Raw genomic sequence first — 7,544 nt, 5'->3', positions numbered from 1 at the left:
AAGTATAATAAATAAATAAATAAATAAATAAATAAATAAATAAATAAATAAATAATACATCCATATTACATAAACCATTTTGTAGCCATTTAGAAGTTTGATTGTAATGGATAAAAACAAGATAAACAAAATTGTAGCAGAAAGTGCTAGTTGGCAGCATGATATCTATTCTTCCCCAGTATGAAACAAGACCCTGATGTTTGTTAGTGTGTGTGTGTAATGTATCCAGTTAAACAATGACACATTCCAGCTATGTTTGCTGCTAGCAGTGGCCATGTCACTAAGTTATAGCTAATGATGGGTAGGTGAAAATTGTTGGGTGGGCTTTATGAGAAATAGCTTGCAGATTGTAAAGTGTCTTCTGCTTCTGGACATGAGGAAGTAATTGAGGCCAGAATTATGCTTCCACTATAGACTATTAGAAAACTGGACCAATAAACAACAAGGAAAAAAATGCTTTTAAGTATTGGAAAATGGAAAGCTCAGAACTATAACACCTGAAAGAAGTGAAATAAACAAAGTGAGCCTTAGGCACCAAAGCTTTATTCTCACAGACAATTTTTGGACTGTGGCACCAGCAGGGAACCCAGACAAATCATGACAAACTGTTGAGTTAAGTAAAGGAGAGACCACAGTTCAAGGGGGCTTGGATTTCGGCATAGAGTAACCAAGAGGAGGCAGAAAGAGAGGAAGGAAGACTTCCAGATATATGTATAGTTGTCTCTATGACTCAATAACAATAGAAATCTGTGAATGGTAGGGTAAACCACCATGAGGCTGGGCAAGAACAGCTTCTTGGGGAAAAAAAATAGCTGCTAGGAAGGAGACAAAAATATTCCTAGATATCACACTGAGCTAGAGATTATTATAGTTCCCAGTAGCCAGACTGGAAAGATAGACAGACCACATTGAGTATATAGAGCATTTAGTAGAGAACCCAGAAAGGCCATGCCTTGGAAGTGGGGCCAAGTTAGCCCTAGAATAAAGAAGACTATAGACTTACCCTGAAAGAACTTAAAAACAACTTTCAAAAGAATAAAACAACACAAGTAATTTAACTGCTGGAGAGAACAAACTCCAACAATCTTTTTTTTTTAATGCAAAAAAAAAAAAATCCAGCAACCAGCCATATATAATTTACAATGTCCAACGTCTAATAAAAAGTGTTAAACATTAGGCAGAAAAATAAGGCCCATAACCAGGTGTATTAGTCCGTTTTCACACTGCTGATAAAGACATACCCGAGACTGGGCAATTTACAAAAGAAAGAGGTTTATTGGACTTACAGTCTCACTTGGCTTTGGAGGCCTCACAATCATGGTGGAAGGTGAAAGGCACGTCTCACATGGTAACAGTCAAGAGAAGAGTGCTTGTGCAGAGAAACTCCTGTTTTTAAAACCATCAGATCTCGTGAGATTTATTCACTATCATGAGAACAGCACAGGAAAGACCCACCCCCATGATTCAATAACTTCCCACCAGGCTCCTCCTATGACATGTGGGAATTGTGAGAGTTACAATTCAAGATGAGATTTGGATAGGGACACAGCCAAACCGTGTCACCCAGAGAACATGCAGACAATAGAAACAGACTCAGAAATGAAAAAGATGATAGAACTAGTAGATAAGGATGTTAAAACAGATACTATAAATATGTTCATATGTTCAAAAATATAAAATAAACATGAACATAATGAGATAAATGGAAGATATAAATATGGACACAGTAGAACTCCTAGAGGTAACAAAACACCAGGATAAAAAATTTACTGGATAAGACTAATGGCATGTCAGAGACTGTAGAAGAAAATATTAAAGACATAGCAATAGAATATATCCAAAATGCATCAAAGAGAAAAAGAAGACTGATAAAGTCTCAGTGACTTGTGGGGATATTAAAGCACATGGTATACACATATTTGGTGTCTCAGAAGAGATGAGACAGACTGGGGCAGAAAAATAATGGCTCAACAGTTTCTAATTTTTTTTGAAAGTTATAAATACAGAGAATAAAAAATCTAATCTTCAAGAAAGAGACACACATACACACACACCCCAAACCACTCCAAAGCATACAACAATCAAGTTATTGAAAACTAGAAAACTGGTTGACTAAAAAAAGATACTTTACATATATCAGAACAACTAGAAAAAGACATTGCATACACATAGGAAAAAGATTAGTATGGATTTCTTATAAGAAATTACTTACATATAAAAACAATGGGACAGTGACTCTTAAGTACTGGTAACAAAACAGAACAACCCCCCGCAAAACAACAAAAACAACAAAACAAAACAAAACAAAACCCTTGTCTACCCACAATTTTCTATCCAGTGAAATTATCGCTCAGAAATGAATACTAAGTTGGGGGACAAGATGGCCAACTAGAAGCAGCAGCGATCAGAGGCTCCCAACGAAAGAACCATAATAGCATGTGAATCCTGCACCAGCAAACAAGGTATACAGGATGTCTCACCAGAACTAAGGGGCTGGTGTGATCCATGGAAAGGAAGGAAGAGCAGTGTGGTATGACTGCACAGCCGAGAGCCACACGGGGCAGGGGAGACCCCACGCCCCAAGCCAAGGGTGGAGGTAAGTGAGAGTGCTACCCGGCTGGGGAAACTGCTTTTTCCATGGAACAGTGCAGTCCATGGATTGGAAGATCCCACTCGCGAACCCACACCACTGGGGCCTAGGGTCCCTCTCAGCTAGAATCTGCTTAAGCCTGCCAAGTTACAGGGAAGAGGGGTGACCAGCACCACAGTTGCAGCTGCCTGCTGTCTACACCATTTGAGCTCCTTGGGGAAGGGGCAGCAGCCAGCACTAGGACTCATAACTGCTTATCACACTAAGCTCCCTGGGTGGCAGAAGGGCGGCATCCATCTCTATAGCTCCAGGCTGCACTTGTCCACTGCTGGAGCCAGTGAGGCAGGACAGCTTGGTCCCAAGAGGTGTCTCCCACAGCTCAACACACTGGGTGTGGCAGACTGTGGCCAGAGTGCCTCTTCAGGCCTGGGTGGGGTCCCCCTGCAGGAACTCTAACAACTCCAGCCAGAGACTCCAGGACAGGACCCTGATCTCCCTGGGCCTGACCCCCTTGGGGTAGGGGTGGCCATAGTCTCTGTTGACCAGCAGACTTAACCTTTCCTCCTGGTAGTTCTGAGTCATCCCAGCAGCCCAGATGAGTGGGTTTCCCCCAGCAAAGCACACCCTCTCCACCAAGGGACAAAGTGCTTGGTTAAACAGGTCTTGTTCCCTGTGCCACCCAACAAGGTGAGACCCTGAAACAGGGGTTGTCAGACATCCGATACAGGAGCGATCCTACTGGCATCAGGCTGGTGCCCCTTGAGGTCAGAGGTCCCAGAATAAGGAGGAGGCACTTATCTTTGCTGTTCTCCAGCCTTCTTGAGTGACATCTGCAGGCACAGGAGTGAACCAGAGGAATACAGTCTGAAATGAAATCCCAGCAAACTGCAGCAGCCCTACAGAAGAGGGACCTTACCATTGAAAGAAAAACAAAAGCAACAACAACAGCATCATCAACAACAAAAAAGTCCCCACAAAAACCCCATCCAAGAGTCAGCAGCTTCAAAGATCGAAACTAGACAAACTCATGGTGATAAGAAAAAAATCAATGAAAAAATGCTGAAAACCCAAAAGGCCAATGTGCCCCTTCTCCTTCAAATGATTGCAGTGCCTCTCTAGCAAGGGCACAGAATTAGACAGAGGATGAGATGGATGAATTGATAGAAGTAGGCTTCAGAAGATGGGTGATAAAAATACCTCTGCTGAGCTGAAGGACCATGATCTGAGCCAATGCAAAGAAGCAAAAAACCTTTATAAAAGATTAGAGGAGCTGCTAACTAGAATAACCAGTTTAAAAAGGAACATAAATGACCTGATGTAGCTGAAAAACACAACATGAGAACTTCGTGAAGCATAGACAAGAATCAACAGCCAAATCGACCAAGTGGAATAAAGGATATCAGAGTTTGAAGACCACCTTGCTGAAATAAGGCATGCAGAAAAGATTAGAGAAAGAAAGAATAAAAAGGAGCACATGAAGCCTCCAAGAAATATGGGACTATGTAAAAAGACCAAGCCTATGATTGACTGGAGTACCTGAAGGAGATGGGGAGAATAGAAACAAGCTGGAAAACACACTTCAGGATATCATCCAGGAGAACTTCCGCAACCTAGCAAGACAGGCCAACATGCAAATTCAGAAAATACAGAGAACACCACTAAGATACTCCATGAGAAAATCAACCCTAAGACACATAACTGTCAGATTCACCAAGGTGAAATGAAGGAAAAATTGTTAAGGCCAGCCAGAGAGAAAGGTCAGGTCACCTATAAAGGGAAGCCCATCAGACTAACAGCAGACCTTTCAGCAGAAACCCTATAAGCCAGAAGAGATTGGTAGCCAATATCAAACATTCTTAAAGAAAAGAATTTCCAACCCAGAGTTTCATAGCTGGCCAAACTAAGCTTCATAAGCGAAGGAGAAATAAAATCCTTTCCAGACAAGCAAATGCTGGGGATTTTGTCACCACCAGACCTGCCTTGCAGGAGCTCCTGAAGGAGACACTAAATATGGGAAGGAAAAACTGGTACCAGTCACTGCAAAAAACACACCAAAATATAAAGACCAATGACACTATGAAGAAACTGCATCAACTAGTGTGCAAAATAAGCAGCTAGCATCACAATGACAGTATCAAATTCACACATAACAATACTAACCTTGGCTGGGAGTGGTGGCTCACGCCTGTAATCCCAGCACTTTGGGAGGCCAAGGCAGGTGGATCACCTGAGGTCAGGAGTTTGAGAGCAGCCAGGCCAACATTGTGAAAGCCCTGTCTCTACTAAAAATACAAAAATTAGCTGGACATGGTGGTGGGCACCTGTAATCCCAGCTACTTGGGAGGCTTAGGCAGAATTGCTTGAACCCAGGAGGCAGAGGTTACAGTGAGCTGAGATCACACCATTGCACTCCAGCCTGGACAACAAGAGTGAAACCTTGTCCAAAACAAAACAAAGAAATGAACCTTAAATGCAAAGGGGCTAAATGCTCCAACTAAAAGACACAGACTGGCAAACTGGATAAAGAGTCAAGACCCATCAGTGTGCTGTATTTAGGAGACCCATCTCACATGCAAAGACACATATTGGCTCAAAATAAAAGGATGGAGTAAAATTTACCAACCAAATGGAAAGATTAAAAAAAAAAAAAAAAAAAAAAAAGGAGGGGTCGCAATCCTAGTCTCTGACAAAACAGACTTTAAACCAACAAAGATCAAAAAAGACAAAGAAGGCAGTCCCAGCCGCCATCCCCAGACGGTGGACTCCTCGGGCTCCTGAGCTTCAGGATGGTTCATGTTAAGAGATGGACCCTGAAGAAGCACTTTGTTGGCAATCCTACTAATGGTGACTTTGAGTTGAAGATCGCTGAGCTCTCACCCTTAAAAAATAGAGACGTCCTGCTTGAAGCTTTGTTCCTCACTGTGGACCCTTACACGAGAGTGGCAGCCAAAAGACTGAAGGTGATACAATGATGGGTCAGCAAGTGGCTAGATTTGTGGAAAGTGAAAACGCAGCCTTACCAACAGGAACATTATACTGGCTCCTTCAGGGTAAACAGCACACTCCATTTCTGATGGAAAAGATCTGGAAAAGCTGCCAACAGAGTGGCCTGACACAGTACCACTGTCTCTGACTCTGGGGACAGTTAGCATGACAGGCCTGACTGCCTACTTTGGCCTACTTGACATCTGTGGTGTGAAGGGTGGAGAAACAGTGATGGTTAACGCAGCAGCTGGAGCTGTGGGCTCTGTTTTGGGGAAGACTGCAAAGCTCAAGGGCTGCAAAATAGTTGGAGCAGTAGCGTCTGACGAAAAGATTGCCTACCTTAAAAAGCTTGGATTTGATGTTGTCTTTAACTACAAGACAGTAGAGTCTTTGAAGAAACTTTGAATTTAAAGAAAGCCTTTCCTGATGGTTATAATTGTTATTTTGATAATGTAAGTGGAGAGTTTTCAAACACTGTTATCTCCCAGATGAAGAAATTTGGAAGAATTGCCATATATAGAGCTATCTCTACATATAACATATGCATATCTACATATAATGCCTGTAATCCCAGCACTTTGGGAGGCTGAGGCAGGTGGATCACCTGAGGTCAGGAGTTTGAGACTGGCCTGGCCAACACGGTGAAACCCCCTTCTCTACTAAAAATACAAAAATTAGCCAGGCATGGTGGCACCAGCCCACTTCCCCCAGGCCCAACCCCAGAGATTGTTATCTATCAGGAGCTTCACATGGAAGGGTTCATCGTGACCTGTTGGCAAGGAGATGCCCACCAAAAAGCTCTAAAGGACTTGCTGAAATGGATCTCAGAGGGGCAAATACAGTACCAGGAATATATTATTGAAGGATCTGAAAACATGCCAGCTGCATTTATGGGAATGCTGAAAGGAAATAATTTGGAGAAAACAATAGTGAAAACATGAAAAAAATGACACATGGAATCTGAAGGCCATTCAGGTGATTACTTAATTTTCACCATTTAGCAAAATGTATACTACTTTAAATGTCTAAGAAATAGTACTTGTAATGGGTTTGACCTACCTAATAAAATATATTTAAGTGGTATGTAATTAGTGATGGAAGATCAAAATTTCACAGTCAACAACAAGAAGCCACTTCACTGTTCACTAAAGCTTCTTCTGAGTTGTGGTAGAAAATAATGGCTTTGGAGTTTGAAAGTTTTCCAAACACTGCATGTTCTCACTCATAAGTGGGAGCTGAACAATGAGAAAACATGGACACAGGGAAGGGAACAACACATACTGGAGCCTATGGGGGGTGGGAGAAAGGAGAGCATCAGGATAAATAGCTAATGCATGTGCAGCTTAATACCTAGGTGATGGGTTGATAGGTACAGCAAACCACTATGGCATATGTTTACCTATGACACAAAGCTACACATTCTGCACATGTATCCCGGAATGTGAAATAAAATAAAATTTAAAAAAAAAGACAAAAAAGGGCACTACATAATGGTAAAGGGATCAATTCAACAAGAAGAGCTAATTATCCTAAATATATATGCACCCAATACAGGAGCACACAGATTCATAAAACAAGTTCTTAGAGACCTACAAAGAGACTTAGACTCTCACACAATAATAGCGGGAGACTTTAACACCCCACTGTCAATATTAGATCAATGTGACAGAAAATCAACAAGGATATTCAGGACTTGAACTCAGCTCTGGATCAAGTGAACCTAACAGACATCTACAGAACTCTCCACCCCAAATCAACAGAATATACATTCTTCTCAGCACCACGTAGCACTTACTTTAAAACAGACCACATAATTAGAAGTAAAACACTCCTCAGCAAATGGAAAAACTGAAATCATAACAAAAGTCTCTTAGACCATAGTGCAATCTATTTAGAACTCAGGATTAAGAAATTAACTCAAAACCACAAAATTACATGGAAATTGAACAACCTTCTCCTGAATGACTCC

At 41.6% G+C, this 7,544-nt stretch overlaps 1 pseudogene; it reads left to right on the top strand.

Annotated features, from left to right (window-relative positions):
• Positions 1-5,376: 5,376 nt before the first annotated feature.
• LOC108531336 (prostaglandin reductase 1-like) lies at positions 5,377-6,516 on the top strand (annotated as a pseudogene).
• The last annotated feature ends 1,028 nt before the right edge of the window (positions 6,517-7,544 follow it).

Source organism: Rhinopithecus bieti, unplaced genomic scaffold (assembly GCF_001698545.2).
Source record: "Rhinopithecus bieti isolate Rb0 unplaced genomic scaffold, ASM169854v2 scaffold_1234, whole genome shotgun sequence".
In the NCBI taxonomy this organism is placed as follows: domain Eukaryota; kingdom Metazoa; phylum Chordata; class Mammalia; order Primates; family Cercopithecidae; genus Rhinopithecus; species Rhinopithecus bieti.
The sequence above is the reverse complement of the archived record's forward strand: the minus strand, read 5'-3'. Positions and strand labels throughout refer to the sequence as shown.